Source organism: Sylvia atricapilla, chromosome Z, assembly GCF_009819655.1.
Source record: "Sylvia atricapilla isolate bSylAtr1 chromosome Z, bSylAtr1.pri, whole genome shotgun sequence".
Taxonomy (NCBI): domain Eukaryota; kingdom Metazoa; phylum Chordata; class Aves; order Passeriformes; family Sylviidae; genus Sylvia; species Sylvia atricapilla.
In genome coordinates this window covers 77002299-77019528 of record NC_089174.1, presented here as the reverse complement: position 1 = coordinate 77019528, position 17230 = coordinate 77002299, and the positions used below count along the sequence as shown (strand labels likewise).

Sequence of the window (17230 nt, the reverse complement as noted above, 5' to 3'; positions counted from 1 at the left end):
GTAACATGAAGTTACATTCATTGAAAGAAATAGTAAAAGAGAGGAGACACTTCAATATTTGAGGCTTTTTAAGAGAGGAAAAAATCATAATAAGCTTCTAACTCTAAATTTATTTTTCTCTCTTATGTAATTCTACCCTAGCTGCTATTCCAACATTTTTTACCTCTTTTTGTGAAAAAGAAGGTCTCACTTCGGCCTACACTACAAGCATAGGTGATATGTGTGCAAACAAGAAGACTAACAAGTCCTGAAGACATAACATACTGCTGTAAAAAGCAGGAGGTTTCTTAAGCCTTCAACTGCACCCTTCACCTAATGTTGTTCCTCCTCCTTCCTTCCTCAAAAACTCTGTAGGGAACGCAAAGAACATTAATGCTCCTGACAAACAATATTATATTTTTATGACAAGGTAATTTTTTATAACAAGAAGAAAGGAACATATGAACTCATCTAACATCAGTGTTTCAGACATTTCTGAAATATCAATATGATATTTTTCTCCTATTTTTGAAGATCCTTAGGCAATATTCTCCTTATCAGAGACAAATGTAGATTCTTCCTTTCTACACATTAATTCTCATGATTTTTCTCTATGCACACTCAACAGTTCACAGATTATGTTCAGTGTCCAATGTAACCAAGCACAGGTAGCCCTGCACACAATTAATGAGGATTTCTGAGTGGTTGTACTCTAATAACATTTCCAAATCTTTTGTCATAATTAACTACATGTGTTACAGGCACATGGGTACAAAATGTGATTTGAGAACAGGCAGCTGCCACTAGTAATTAGTTGCTACTAGAGAGAGATATATTTAGCCATGAAATAAACTGATTGTAGCATTTGAAGCTGAATGATTTTAAATGTGGACCCCTCTTTAGAGAGTAAATAATATAGTCCTGTATTTCAGTCTTTATTTTTCCAAGTTAGCTATTTTGCAATAGTCCTATTTGTGTGCGCAGAAATCACTCTCATAGAGGATACAGAACTGAGATCTTAAGCTGAAAATTAAGATTTTCACTTGCAAGTGATTTAAATTCTGGAAGCTTCTGACAACTGTAAGGAGCACAAAGACAAAGAACTGAGTTTCTTCTGAACACATTCATGTGCATGGTAGAGGCAAGCATGCTATTTTCGTGCACATAAGCAGCATACTGGCATGGAAGCCAAATCAAAAAAATTACTTATGACTCCCCTCTTTGAAGAACCCAGAAATAATTTTGAAAGGACACGGAAAAGTACAGATTTGTGCCAAAGCCTGTTAAGAGACTGAAAGAGACAAAACCAAAATGATTAGTATCACATGCAGCTCATTTACTTCAGTCATATGCTGCAAAATCTTGGCTTGGGTTCAAGGGAAATGCCTGGCTTTTAGAAAATAAACTATTTAAGATTTCTAATGCAGAACACTACAAAGGACAATTAAATTACAGTCCAGATAATTAACAGTAAGAGGAATGGCAGCAAGTATTACACAGTGTTCTCTGACAAATATAAACAAATGAGAAAATGGATTAGTGAGCAGAACTCGCTACTGAGAAAACTAATTACGTATATTTTTCCTAAGCTATGGTTATGAAGCACAGATTCCTGCCCCCATAAATAACAGGAGAAAACAAAGAAATTCTTGCCAGTCTGTTCTAATTATCTTTCCTGATCTAATGTATTGCCCAAGGAGACCTTTTGCTGCCTGGCACACTGGGGTCTATGTTGTGCTTTTTCAAACATGAAAACATACACATTTGCAGAATATTTTGGGAAAAGAAGACAACATTTAAAAGCATTATAATAAATGACCAATCAAACATTCTCAAAGATTTAAAAAATCATACAAACTCCTCAGCAATTTTTATAAGGTACTATATCACTGATTATAAAGCAGCTTTTGCTTATGAAAAATTATGCCCTGAAATGCTTACAAAATATCAAATTTAAAGAAGTACAGCCTCTTTCTCCGTAGGAAGGATTAATCACCAACAACACCTGGTGGCACGGGCATTGGGATCAAGTGGAACCTCTACAGACAGCACCAAACTGATTGATGCTTTTGACACACCTGAAGGATGGGATGCCATCCAGTTGCACCTGGACAGGCTTGGCAGGAAGTTCTGTGGGAATCTCATGAAGTTCAATTAGGCAAAGTGCAAATGGGCCAGGGCAATCCCAACAAATACAGGCTGGGCAGAGAATGGATTGAGGGCAGCTCTGAGGACTTCTCCTCAGAGACTTGGGGGTGCTGTGGGTGAGAGGCTGGACACGACTCAGCCATGAGCACTCACAGCCAGAAAGCCAAACATGTCCTGGGCTGCATCCAGAGAAGTATGGGCAGCAGATCCCATCTGGGGCCATCAATAAGAAGGATTTGGATCTGTTGAAGCAAGTATAGATGAGGGAAAATGATCAGGGCTCTTGGGCACCTGCTCATGAGGAAAGGCTGAGAGAGCTGGGGTTGTCCAGCCTGGAGAAAAAAAAGCTTTGGGGTGACCTTATTGCACCTTCCAGTACCCAAAGGGGAGTCTACAAGAAGGCTGGAAAGGAAGTGTTTAGAAGATCACATAGTGATCTGGAAAGGAAGGCTGGAAGATCATGTAGTGATAGGACAAGGGAGAATGGCTTTCAAATAAAAAATGGCAGGTTTAGATTAGATATATGAAACAAATTCTTTACTTTGGAAAGAGGATTGTGAGGTACTGGAACAGGTTGCCCAGAAAAGCTGTGTATGTCCCATCCCTGAAAGTGTTCAAAACAAAACCAGGCTGCATGGAGCTTTGAGCAACCTGGCCTTGTTGAAAGTGTCCCTCTCCATGGCAGAGATGCTGAAAGTGGAGGATCTTTAAGGTCCCTTCCCAAACATTCAACCCAAAACATTTCATGATTCTGTAAACATCTTTGGAAACTATAAGTTGTCTTCAGAAGGTTTTAAACCTATCATCCTGAAACGGACATTATGACCTATCTTCAAATGATTGGAGAATATAACCTCACACCAAACCAAATTGGTATGCATTCATAAGAATATAGCATCAGCACCATTTCCTGGACAAGTATAAATTTCCTAGAATATTCTGGATTCTGCTGCAAAGGTTTTCCAATAAACATCCATTATTAAAAACATTCAGACATTCATTTGGTCTCCATAAAGATATAATATCAAATAAGCAACATACCTCCATTTTCTTCCCTAAAATGGATGCAAGCATCTATATATACACAGCGCAATTAGGATTTATTATTCCACTTGAAATTTCTGCCTTGATGGCTATGCTTTTTCTCAAACAATTTCTGAAAAATTAACAAAACTAAAAGAATTAATATATTCACACCTTTGAGCTCTAAACTTTCTTGACTGATGATTATTACCATCCATCCTAGTATTACTTCTGAAAAAAACTTTCTTTTCATCAGACAGTGAAATTCAGAATGTAAACAAAGGCACCTGGTTCTAACTTTTAAAAAATGCCCTAATATTATTAACTACTGGCATAATCTCAGCAATGGCATCCAGCTAGAGGTGGCTTCTACATGCATAACACTGATTCATTGGTTCATGTCTGTCTCCTTAATATCATTTGTGTTATTCATAATCTTCCCAAAGTGCTCTGGTGGTCATCAATTTACAGCACACTGATTTTTACAAAAATTCTGAAAAGCCACGACTAAACTGAAATTAATCTCACATCCATAGGCTGTTCTTGTTGTCAAAGGCCTCCTTTTTTTTTTTTTTTTCAGCTAATAAAGTGTGATTCAGACACATCAAATGTATAAGCATCTATTTTACCATATATGTCCATTTCTTTCTCTGTTTTTATAGAACATGTATTTCCAAAGTGGAAAATTTTAGATTGAACTTTTGTTTTACAGATGCATTTTAGTATAGAATAAAGCATCTTCTGAAGATAGATATTTCTGGCTACCAGTCATAGAGCCATGGTAGACTACTAAATTTTAGCCTATTAACACCTTAAGTTTCTGATTCCACTTCTACATTATCCCTCTTTCACCCAGTTTCTACAGGCCTTGGTAGTCAGTGTCACAAACCAAACCATGTATAAAGGAAAACCAGAAACCCCCATGAGAGTTTACTTCATATTCATTTTTGCAGAGTGGGCTTTATCTCCAAATAAATAAACCTAAATCAATAGTATCTAATCTATATGGGGTAACAATGCCCACTGAATATCATTCTTGCTCTCACAAGAGAAAAATTGATTTCCTGTGGCAGACCTAAATTCCTTTTTCTTTTTATAAATACACATAAATAATAAGCTGATGGCCAGAAAAGTATGAAATTACTTACACCTGTATCTCCATCTAACAAAACTTGTTTGTTAACTTGGCTCTCTTCACTTTGGGGGAACACTGAGAACCAACTGTGAAAACCTGTCTCTTTGTGTAACAGTTACTTACAACTTCAGAACAGATAAAATGAGAAGTTGCTTCTCTATACTTTTCTGAAGGCTTTTATGGTTGAATTACTCAAAACTAAACATCATCAGGTTTGGAAGTTTTGTCCATAAATTTATTAGATTTAGAAATTTGATGGGAAATCTCATCATAGGTCCAGGAAGCAATTTAGTAAGATAAAATTTTTCTGGTGTAATAGTTAGAAGTCAACTTTGATGTAAGGTGGCTGTTGACTTAATCATAATAGTCACAGCACTAATGGATAAGTTAGATTTACAGGTGATTTGGTTCTAGATGAAGTACAGTCAAGCACTCAAATTAAGACTTCCAAGGACATTAAAAGCTATTAAATGTATTTTGTTTCTCCCTAACCTACTCAAAAGCTAACTACAAAATCCCTTTCAGAAACAGAAAACAGAGCCTATTAATCTCTTAAATGCTAAAAGTCTGGCAGCCCTTGAGATACAATTTATGTTACCAAGGGGATAAATCACAGTGATCCAACATTAGTTCTCTCAGTCTTGGAAATGACTCTCATAGAAGATTTTATCTATTATTAAAAACTATATGTGATCAAAAACTATTAAAGAGTCAACTACATTTAAAACCTTTGTACTGAAAAAATCCATAAGATATTCAGAAAAAAACCCCAAAACTATATTACTTAGGTTTGTAGTCATAGTCAGTGACACAAAACAACTGAAAACATACTAATGGATATTTTACGTGGATAAAAATTTGTAAAATAAAAGAAACTTCTGGCACTTAAAATTCCGTTCTAAACAGGCCATGTTTATAACTACACTAAAGAAGATATTCCAATATCACTGGATTTAACTGTATACTTCCAAGAGAAATATCATAGTAGAAGATGAGTGCCGCTCTTGAAAACTTGAGTTCTCACAAGAGAAACACACTCAATTTTGATCTGTTAAAAGTTACATTTGGGCAACTCACTAACTCAGTCTTTCCTCTACATAATCAGAAAAAAAATCTGTAAGGAAATGAGTTCTCCTGGCATACAGAATCTCATTTTCTAAGACGTTACATACACAAGGGGGGAAAAAATTACTTTTGCATTCAGCAATTTATCTGCATTGGTCTGTAAATTAGGGCAAACCATTGAGTACTCTGCACGTTCTCACTGTATTACATATAAGTAAATCAGGTAACAAAAACCAAAGGTCAAATAAAAAACTCCTCAAACTTAAAAGTGCAAGGACTGTCATGCTGTACCTGCGTCACTGCTTCTTGTCTGAGACCCAGGGTGTGGCAGCATATTGTGTGCTGGCAACTCTGCTTTGCACAGTGATTGAACTGAGACAAAGTTGTTTAAGATGAATGTATGAAGGTTCATCATTGTCAACAGGGACAGCCCCTAGCATCTTATCAGAATATATTTAAAATACAACAGTCTGCTAATCCACACTTAACTCAGCCTTGCCTGAATATCTTCCACCCTTAAAGAATGTGTATAAATTCATTTATTATTTTATACCTAGAGAAGGAAAGTCATGCAATGTTATTTCATTTCCTAATTGGCAACATAAAATAAAGAGAATCACAGGACTAGGTCCTAAGGGCTGTGTAATGGTCAGAGTGAAGTCCACAGTTTATTCAAAGGAAGAAGAAAAAAGATACTAAGAGCTCAAGAGAGAATGGTCATTGAAAATCAGATGGGAGACAGTAGTGCTCCTATGTTTTCACAGGGAAAATAGGGCTTTCCAAGTCAAGGGTACTCAACTTATTTTTCCAAGATGTCCCACAAGAGTTTTTATTTCTAGCCAAATACACAAGGCTAGTGTATTACTGTATCTGTGTACTAGCTGGGCTAATCATGTAAACCACTACTTTTCCCCCATTTTCCTTCCTTACTGACATGTGTGAGAATGTATTTTATATCTGTGTTCCTTCCACAGACCCTGTCTGATTGTCCTACAGGACACCCCTACCCAAAACAGGAATGGCTATGAACCCCTGCACTGGAGCCAAGGATTTCTAAAGGAATTTAGATAGAAATAGTCTTTGATATCTGACACCTCAAAAGAAGAAAAAAAACTATAATTTAGCAAAAGAAACCTAGTATGCTATGTATCAGACAGTACAGAATAAAAAAAATCTACCTCAGCAATATTTAAAAATGGGAATCAAAGTGCAAGTATTACCAGAGGATTTCCTGGAATCCATCCAGTTCCTGATTCCACATCCTTCACCACAGTGAAACAAGAAGACTACAGTCCTGCCCTGCCTTACCTTCAACCTCTGCTGTAATCACTTGTGAACTAATACCACACAGCTCTTAAAAATCCTTGTTGTAAGGGACAGGGACAGGCAGGCAAATTTCCTATTTCCCTGGATTTGTTGTTTTCCAAGGATTAAACTTGATTTGTATATAACAGGCCTGAGCACTAAAATGGCCATGACTGAATAAGCTTGCACTTATCCAGCTAGGAAATAGAGCTTCATAAAAAGCAGGGAAGCTTTTCCTGGCACAAGGCAAAGAACTGATTGTTTTTGTAGATAATACACCTGTATGCATGGCCAGTCTTGCTGGGTCAAATGAAGAACATTCTAGCTAGTTGGTATCCTCTCTAATAATGTTTATTAAATATTTAGGGAAAACTGTAACATGGCAGACATATATGATAGCCCTTTTTAATATGCCTCCAATCTCCAACTGCATACAGCTCTCAAGTTTCCTGAGCCAGAAGTAGTTTCTCTGTCTATAAATAATCTTAGTATCTCTTAACATAAATTTGCCCAGACTTCTCTTAATTCATGTAAACTTTTACCAAGAACAGCCATTGCTTATCTATGTGTATGGGACTCACAAAATTTATGAAGAATTCCAGGTGTTCTTCTTTCTATCCATTTAAAACCATTTAAAGAATGGGCTCATTCTTCTCATGCAGACTGGATATTATGATGGCTGGTTAAAACACCATATTTCTTAAGAGTGCCTTGACCTTCCAATTAGAGCAAGAAAAAAAAAATAGCTCTAAATATATGTAGATTTAATCTCCAGAGCTGAAGCCCAATTAAGAGTGTTATGTACAAATGACTTCTATCATTGCTTCTACCACTTAGCTTTAAGGTTCCTGTTTCTGCACAATTATAATGGCATTCATAATCTTCAGCACAGATGCATTTGTCCTGGACTATCTGACTTTTCTGTAAGGTCTTTTCATCCTTCACTCTGCTAATTACAATCTTGCTTCAGGTTCGACATTCATTTTCAAAAGAATGCTCATATACGCTTCCATCACATCTTTCTTTTGGTTTTGTCTCTTCTTCTCTAATTAGCACAACACTATCCCAGCTATCCCAGCTATACTGGCTATCTCAGCATTTCCATTTCCCAGCCAAAGTCATTAATCCTCTCTGCCATTATGTCATCTTTTTAATGACTTTCTGCCTTGATAGGTTCCATACTACCTGCATCATGGAAAAGACACGTTCACACTCAGCAGCTGTTTAGTGAGCTTCTTTGTCCACCAGACACATCATGTCCAAAGACCAAACTGGTTTTCTACTAATCACTTTTGCTTCTTTTATGATTCTGCTACATGCCACCAGCTCTACTTTATGGGATACAGCTAGCTACTGCCACTATTTTGAACCCCTCAACAAATTAAACTGCCAGAAGCAGAGTGCTATGAAAAGAAAGCATTATTAGTATTTGAGAGACGGACAATCTGAAAGGGAGTTGAAAGGGGTCTAAATAAGAGCAGAAAAAAATGTTGTCTCATGAAGCAAGAGAAGCAAGACAAATACCTGAATCCTTTAGGTACTCTATACAAGACTACCATCATATTCAAAGTATCATACAAGCATACCATTGGGGAAGTAGTAATTGTGAGCATTCAGAAAGGTCCAAGTGCCACTTATCAGCCCAAATCCACAGAAACTTTCTAAGTCAAACCATAAATGCCTCTGTCTGTTATAAAGATGATCAGTGTGCATCCTGTTTTCTTGTTACAGGTTTCTTTAGCACATTTACATCACGTAAATAATGGGCCTGCTTACACCCTTTTTTCTTATCTAAACTGTTTCTCAATGGAGGATTGTGCATTTTGGACAAAATTAATTGTGTTTGTGGAAAAAAACCCAAACCAAACCACAAGCTTTATAAAAAAACTAAAGTACTAATCTTGCCTTTGTTTTCTGGAGTAAAAACTTACATTATTTGTCTCCTTCTATTCCCTTTAGCTCCGGTATGTACTATAATACGTTTTTTTCTTTACCTCTTGTCAGTTTGAACTTCTTTCTCCATATGAAGTATCTCCAGTACGGCAAGTAATGAAATAGTCCCATTTCCTCAGGAAATACTTCTCTAGGCACATGCAAAAGCTAGATTAACTGTTTTTCCTTGGACAGTAGGAATCTCTTTGTTTTCTCATATATCCAGATCATGCCTTTATTCAGTGATATTTAACTAAATAACTTATACTTTAAAAAGTACTTTCTTATTCTTGTTCTTGAAGTGTCCAGTAGTTTGATATCATTAATTTAAATTCTGATTCTTTAATCTGACACTTGAAAGCTAGTGGGGCTTTTTTTTTTTTTTTTTTTTTTTTCTTTTTCTTTTCTTTTACTGTATGATATACAGATCCTCGTCTATACTGGTAACACATTCCAACTTCCCATCATTTGCAATAATTATTAACATATACCTACTATATATCAAGTTTACGAACTTTATACAATGCATTTTAAATCTGATGTCCTCTCCTGTCAAAACCGCTTGTCATTAGTTCCTCACTCACTCTTCTTTCTAGTATTGAAGTCAATGCTTTTCAGGAAATTACCTTGATTCCCTTTGTTCATACAGTTGAAGAATCCTACATTTACATCCAGCCAGCTGAGATGCTCTCACACTCTTTAGTGTGAGAAAAAAAGTTCCCACCTTTTTAGTTCTTAGTATATTAGTATATTTTTTTTATTTAGCTCAGCTCATTCTGGAATGCTTCATTAAGATCAACAAATATAGGCATTGGTAGTCAGTGTCACAAACCAAACCATGTATAAAGGAAAACCAGAAACCCCCATGAGAGTTTACTTCATATTCATTTTTGCAGAGTGGGCTTTATCTCCAAATAAATAAACCTAAATCAATAGTATCTAATCTATATGGGGCAACAATGCCCACTGAATATCATTCTTGCACTCACAAGAGAAAAATTGATTTCCTGTGGCAGACCTAAATTCTTTTTTCTTTTTATAAATACACATAAATAATAAGCTGATGGCCAGAAAAGTATGAAATTTTTATATATATATATAGCTACCATCATAGACAGATAGATACTATACTAATTTTAGAGTAAACAAGTCAGCAAATTACACCATTGACAACTTCCATCTAAGTTGACTGACTTCATTGAGGGAAAATGCTCTGTATTTCTCAAACTACAATTATTGAATAAATAAGGTCATAACAGGTAAAAACTGGAGAAGGAATTTGTTTATGAAGAGTGAGTAATAAAGCAATCTGGGTTAAATACGAAAATACGAAGACTATTACAAAAGAACAATACACTTATTCAGGAAAGATTGAAGAAGATTAGCCTTCTACTACACTGAAAAGAAGAAAAGTTGAAAAAGCATTTTCTCTAAAAGAAAAAAAATGCAATCAAAAAACTAACTGTTTTTACTTATTTGACCAAGAAATAGCAATGTAAATACAGAGCTGCTAAATTCTCCAGAGATGCTGTTTTGTTTGACATTGTAATTTGACATGTAAAATCTGCATGCATTGCCCATTATATATGTAATATCCCCAAATATCCCCATGTGACACAGAGACACTGATGCCTCTGTGCTCTTACAAAATGCACAAAATGCTTCCTCAATCAAATGCAAACTGACTAGCATTAAATAAAAATTAGTTCCTTTTGTGTGACCCCCATATCCTCTCTCAGTCACTTGTGACCCTTTCAGGATAATTTCAGAAAGACTTCAAGATGTTCTAACATAGTACAGGGAAACAGCTTGCACTGAGCAGCAGGAGAGGGCAAAAGTGAGCTTTAAATATTATCTCTACACTGCCATTTTCATGGTATTTACATTATGGCTTCTGTCCAAGGCTCTGGTCCTGTGATTTCAAAGCAACAACTGCACAGCAAGAGTACAACATTTTTCTCTAATCTACAACATGAACCTTATTAAAATTCAGCAAAGAGCCTGTATAGGTTTCTTTTTTTTTCTTTTAGATTCACTGCAACTTTATAGATGCTATAATTTGCTGCTAAAGTGGTTCGTGGGACCTCACAACACAGTTGATTTCACTTTTAGGAATACTGTCACCATTAATTTGATTTTAGAAGTAGGTTTAGTTTTACTTATTAAAAAGATAACTTAGTAAGTATAAGTTACATTGATTTATAAGTTACATAAGATTTCTCTGAACTCTGTTGAGCTTATAAAAGTAAAATAGCTTGTTTTTCAAATTTAGTCCAATGCTTTTGATCCAAATCCCTGTCACAGCAAAATAATTCCTTTAATTATTTCTTTCCCACCCTGAATCCTCTCTTGGAAAAAACAAAACAAAACAAAACAAAACAAAAAATAACAACAACAAAAAAAAAAAAAAAAAAAACCAAAAAAAGCAAAAAACAAAACAAAACAAAACAAAACAAAAAAAACAAAAAAACCCACCACACACACACACACAAAAAACCAAAACAAAACAAACAAAAAAAAACCAACAAAAAGAAGCCAACAACAACAACAAAAAACACCTTGATATTCAGAAACACATGTATGAAATACTGTCCTGTCTTCTCTTTCCTTTTCTCATCACCAGCTTTTAGGGAGCCTATGTAACATCTGTATGATACTTGCACGTGTGCAAGTGCTGCTCCATGACAGTTCTTCCACTGGTATATGCTTCCTGACAGTTACAACTGGTGACTTGCAGATCATTATGTGGAAGGCAAAGGCAGCTGAAAAAATGGTATACCAGAAGGTAGTTTGCTCACAGGTTAGGGAGACCTGCAATTACACAAAGTGTGGCAGTTTGATGACTTGTTGGCCTAAAACATGGCAGGATGCATTTCCGTGGAGTCCAATGAAGAAAACTGCCTAAGACACACTATATAAAAGTGTTCTGCACAGGATCTTATACTAGCTAAGTTTCTCTTCAAAAACTCTCACATAAGCTTCAACCTAAGCAGTGAGATAAGCCTTACTTGGAATCTCAGTTATGCTAAATGACAACTTTTCTTTCCAAATAATATATGCCTTTGAATACAGATGTATCATTGTGCTAATAACAAATGTTTTTCAAAGAATAGTTAAAGTCTGGCAATGTGAAGTAAACACTGGAGGGTTCTGTAAGGCACAGGACTTCAAAAATGAGTGAAATCCTCGACCCAAGACTCTACAGAAGACTTTCAAAAACCTCTTGGAATACTGAGAAAAATAGTGCCACTTAATGCTGGTTACAGCTGCAGAACTGACATTTCCTCTCCAAACTATTTGAGGCCAGGAATTTGCAATCACTTCAGTGTGCATTTGAGAGCAATCATGCTTGCTTAGAACACGGGGCTGGCTAGACAGGGTGCTGAACTTACAGCCATCATCCTTTTTTTGAGTTGCATTTAAAAAGACAATGATTAAAACCCACAAGATGGACACTTTTTAATAGTGATAAAATTGTAATATCTCATAAATACTTGAACAGCCAGTGCTGCATTTTAAATAAATAGCATATGAATTTTAAAAAACAATCACTGGCCAACACGGCCTCTCCCACAAAGTGTAAAGCATGCGCTCTTTGCACTGAAATCTGAACTGAACTTGCTTTTTACATTGCCAAGGTCTTTGGTACTGAAGATTGAACCCTGGCCCCATACAGGAATTGCAGTTAGTTTTAAAGATGCATGTGTATTGTTTATAATGGATGCATCTATATTTTTACAGATTAAATACTGCCCAAGGCAGCACTTCTCACCAAAAAAAAAAATAAATTAATGAGTAAAGTCCTGGGTTTTCCAGGGCTGTAGTATCACATCTTTCAGAACTTCTGTAGTGTGTTTTGTAATGTGCAAAGAAATAATACCAATCATCACATGTAGTATCTCGTTTTTCACTGGTTTTGGTGCCCTAGTTCATAAACTCTCATTTTCACCCAGATTCTTGGTGTTTTCTCTTACATCCTGCCTCATAGTATGAGCACTGGTAGTCAAACTTCAAATTGTAGCACACATATTATCTTTCCAATCTCTGCTTGTATTTTCCTCTGTTCTGAAGCCTTTAACATTTAAGCTATACTAGTTATTCATATTTTCATGTATTACATAATTAATTACCAATATGTACTAAAGTTCAGAAAAAAGACAATCTGTCTTATCTCCTTCTAGGTATCTCCCCTTCCTCTGTTCATTACCATTTGAATGGCTGAAAGTGAATTATTCAACAATTTCTTTCTTGGCTACCTACCTAAAATGATGGAAAACTGTAAATGAATTGGATCCATGGGTGTAACTTTAATATAAACAGAAAACATGTACAGGAAACACAATACAGAATAAGCAGGGTAAGGTAAAGAGAGGACTAATAATCCCCTAAATTCAGGAAATACACAATTTCTGAAATTAACTAAGACTCCTTTAAAGCTACACAGAGATTAATCCTGGTGGCTCTCTGATAGATCTGAATACAATAGTTCTCTCTGTACTATAATAGGCTCTCCTTTGACTGCACAAATTTTCAATATCTGATGTTTACAACCCATGGTGCTATGAAAATAAGGGTAAAAAAGAATTAAGCAAAAATAATTATTAATACATTTCACAAGTATTTCTGAGAAATAAAGTATACCAAATATGCCTTGCACATAAGTGGAAGTACTTGCAATGAATATATAAGAAGGACCATATGAAATAATAATGCAGTATGAAAATAGGATCCTACCCAAAACTTTCAGGCTCTTCAGTGATTTATTTTGTGTAGGAATAAGCAAACGAGGGGAAACAAAACAGTTCAGGCAAACCATATCCAACTACAACTGGATAACATTTACCTGTCAAAGGGCACCTTAAGATGAAACAAAAGATTCCTAGAATTTCCCCTTGTTTCAGCTAACAGGAAAAGTCCAGAAAGAGATTGCATTCAGAGAGTGGTAATGTGCTACCACTAACCAATACAGCACTTGAACTCCGAACTTCTTTCAATTCCAGTGGTAAATACTGTAGAAAGAAGATGTTGGGCTCAGAAGGAAAAGCAGCAAATGTTACAGTGCTCCCAGCAGGCTCTTTCTGGCCATTTGAAAATGATATTACAGCAAGGATTTAGATGGAGCCCCATCCTCCCTGACTTGAAAAATGTAAGAAGACAGTTCAAGAATAAGACACTACTGCCTCCAAGCAAGAAAAAAACTCAAAGAAAAAACTTGCAGGGCATCCCAGTATGTACACAGCACCTATCTCAATCTGATAATCCTTCCTAGTTCATCTGTGATAAATAGACTGTGAATTTTATTATTAAATAATGGCTCTGCTTCCTTGAGTGCCCATGCTGACTTTAAACCAATTTGTAACCTTCACTGGTGAGCATATCAGAATCCTATTCAGACAGAATCAGCAAGATCCAACAGGCTTCAAGTTGAACACAAAGTATCTTGAAAGCACTATTAAACAGGAAAATTAACCAGAAGAATATGTACAAAATGGTAACAGCAAAAATTTTATTGGATTGATTGTGTGTCTAGAAAGGGAATTTCACTGACTTAACATCATTACTATTTACATCTGCATTTTATTGTCAATCAAGAACAGCAGTGGCATCATTCCATGTATTTCTTCACTTAAGTGCATGGCAAAGTAATTCAGTTCTGATTTTTGTCATTCAAAACACATTTTAAAGTTGCATTTCCAGTCTTCCGAGTTTACAAAACTGTGAGATTTTCAATAATATTTTATTTCATGTATGCTGAACATCAGCTCTTACCTGATGCCACGAAATAGTATGTCATTGCTTTTGAAGGAAGTGTTATAACTTCATGCAAGTATTATAACCTCATATTTCTATTCAGATTTAACACCAAATCACACTCGTTATGATTAATTTGATTTTATATTCTATCTTATATAAATTGCCTTTCATAAATTAATAAATGAATAAATGAAATGGAAACTAATATTGCAAGTGCACTATTCATTTTAGAAAGTTATTTGCATAATCAATAAAAATAACAAATTATAATATAATATTGACACAAGTTACATACATAGACAATGTCTATTAAGAATATTTCTGCTGTGGATATAACTTAGGAGATAGGGTCATAATCTGCCCTATTTCAGATTTTAGAAAGCTTTAGAATAGCTTTCTGCGATCCCTTCCCGATTTTTCTGAAAGTCTCAGAGGTGCAAAACTCAAAGGATTTACTAGCAAGCTTAACTGCAACACAATGCTCAGGCACAGAACACTCTATCTAAAAAGCACAGACAGCTATAAGTGAGCTGCTGCAATTTGGGTTAATTTGATACTGACAAGGCCTTTTAAGAACTGGCATTAGAAATTTAATGAAAAACAAACATACAAACAAACAAACAAAAAAGCCAACCACCAACACAAAGAAAGATGCAGTGCTGGCTGGGATAAAACCCATTTCTACAAAATCGTGATCTGAAGTATTGTTTCTAACCCTACATCGTGCCACATGATTCTTCAAAAAACAAGAAGGTCTCTTCTATGCTCTGAGCCTATGTTTCCTCTCCCCTAAGGAACATAGAGCTCTTGGGGTTTTTTTAAATCATTCCAGTTGAAGATTTTTCAGGCAAGAACTTACAAAACCTGTTTGGACTCTGATGTTAATGCCATGCAAAGAACAACAAGCAAAATACATTTTGCTAGAACTGGGAGGAATACAGCTGCTACATCCCATTTGTGCCAGTGATGAACACATCTAGATCAGTGGACAACTTTGAGCTAAGCATATATTTGTGACATGAAGAGGCAAAAAATATACAAGTGTAAAAGTAATCACTTGACAAATCTACTGTAATGGTTACTTGGTGGTTAAAAGAAGAATTGTACTTACTACACTAAAAACTGTAATATGAACAAAAATTCATTGTCCATTATAAAAAATAGGTTATGTCAATGCGATCTCCAGCATTAAACTACTAAAATGAAGCCAGCATATTACTGAAGTGTTATATATATATACATATATATATATAAATCACATTATATTAATGTGATATATAGATACTTATTATGTACCACTGTTATACTAACGATGATAGTGAGAACCTAAGCTTAAAAAGGTTGAGAGGCAAAAAGTCTATGCTCTAGTTCCTAGGGGGACAGAACAACAAACTGAGATACAAGGGCTGAAGCCTAATGAGATGGAGTGTAGAGAACCCTGGGAAATTCTCCATTCTACTCTACTAAGAAAATAATCAATTTTTGCTGCTTAAATCATGTTAGATTAACTGATCAGATGTGAACCAAGATTTTCTGAGACTTAATGGCTGCCCATCATTAAACAAATCTTAAATTATTTATATTCATGAAAAAACAAATAAACAAAAAAAACACCAAAAAAACCAAACCAAAAAACAACAACAACAACAACAACAACAACAACAACAAAAAACCCTGGGGTTTAAGACTCTTACAAACATCTCACAAAGGAAACACTGGTCAAAGTCCTCAAGCACTCCATGAAGCCCTGAAGCTTTAGCTCCACATTAGTAAGTCTTCCTATTCTTCTCTCTCCTTTTAGTATCACCCTGTCATCCAAGAATGAGGGGATGTCAGCATCAGTGAATCTGTCCTAAATCCAGCCATGTCCTGGGGCTCACAGGCACAGGAAGGGAAATGCAAGAGAAGGGATTATCCTGCTCTGCTCTCTATTCCTCTGGCCTAGAGGCATTGTGGCTTTGGGGAGAATGATGCCTTAGGATTTTAGCTTTCATATTTTTCAAATTATGTACTGCTTTAGTGCATAACTCTAAAACTCTATATAGAGTATTAGCTACTGTCTTCACATTTTGTTCAGAGCTCAAGGAGACCTTACTGTCTCAGGCCCAAAAAGTATAAACAAAAGTGAGTTGGGGAAGGGGAGCAAAATGGGATTATATGATTTCATTACCTGAAGCTGTAATTGGCGGATTAACCCATGACATGTAAATGGACCAAACTTATACCTGTCTGAAAAACTCGTGACCATTGTCCAGCTTGGTTGTAGCCTCTCTGAGGTTTCTGTCTGCCCAAGGTGTACCTATTGAAGGCCTTTAATAAATACTCGCTTTTTCTCTCCTGGGCTCTGTTCTAGGCAGCCACTCCAAGGCATCATGCACTGGGCAGCCTCATCAGCACTGGGCAGTCCTTTGTGTGGTTTTGGGCACCATAATGCAAAGAGGACACAAAGGTATTATAAAGCATCCAAAGAAAGGACACGAGAGTGGTGAGAGGCCTTGAGGGGAAGCCCCATGAGGAGCAGCTGAGGTCACTTGGCCTGTTCAGCCTGGAGGAGACTGAGGGGACACCTCACTGCGGTTACAACTTCCTTGTGAGGGGAAGAGGGGCAGACACTGATCTCTTCTCTAAGTGACTAGAGACAGGGTCTAAGGGAATGGCATGAAGATCTGTCAGGGGAGGTTTAGGTTGAATATTAGGAAAAGGTTTTTCACCCAGTGGTTGGATGCTGGAAAAGGCTCCCCAGAGAGGTGGTCATGGCACCAAGTCTACCAGAATTCAAGTTTTTGACAGGACTGTCAGGCACATGGAGTGATTGTTGTGTTGGTCCAGGTGCAGGGCCAGGAGTGGGGTCCCTCCCAAATCAGGATATGTTATGATTCTATGGAATAA

At 36.2% G+C, this 17230-nt stretch overlaps 1 protein-coding gene across 1 annotated transcript in view; it reads right to left on the bottom strand.

The window, feature by feature from the left end:
* Window positions 1-17230, bottom strand: part of RAB3C (RAB3C, member RAS oncogene family) — a 126114-nt gene that overhangs the window by 98153 nt on the left and 10731 nt on the right. The window lies entirely within an intron of this gene.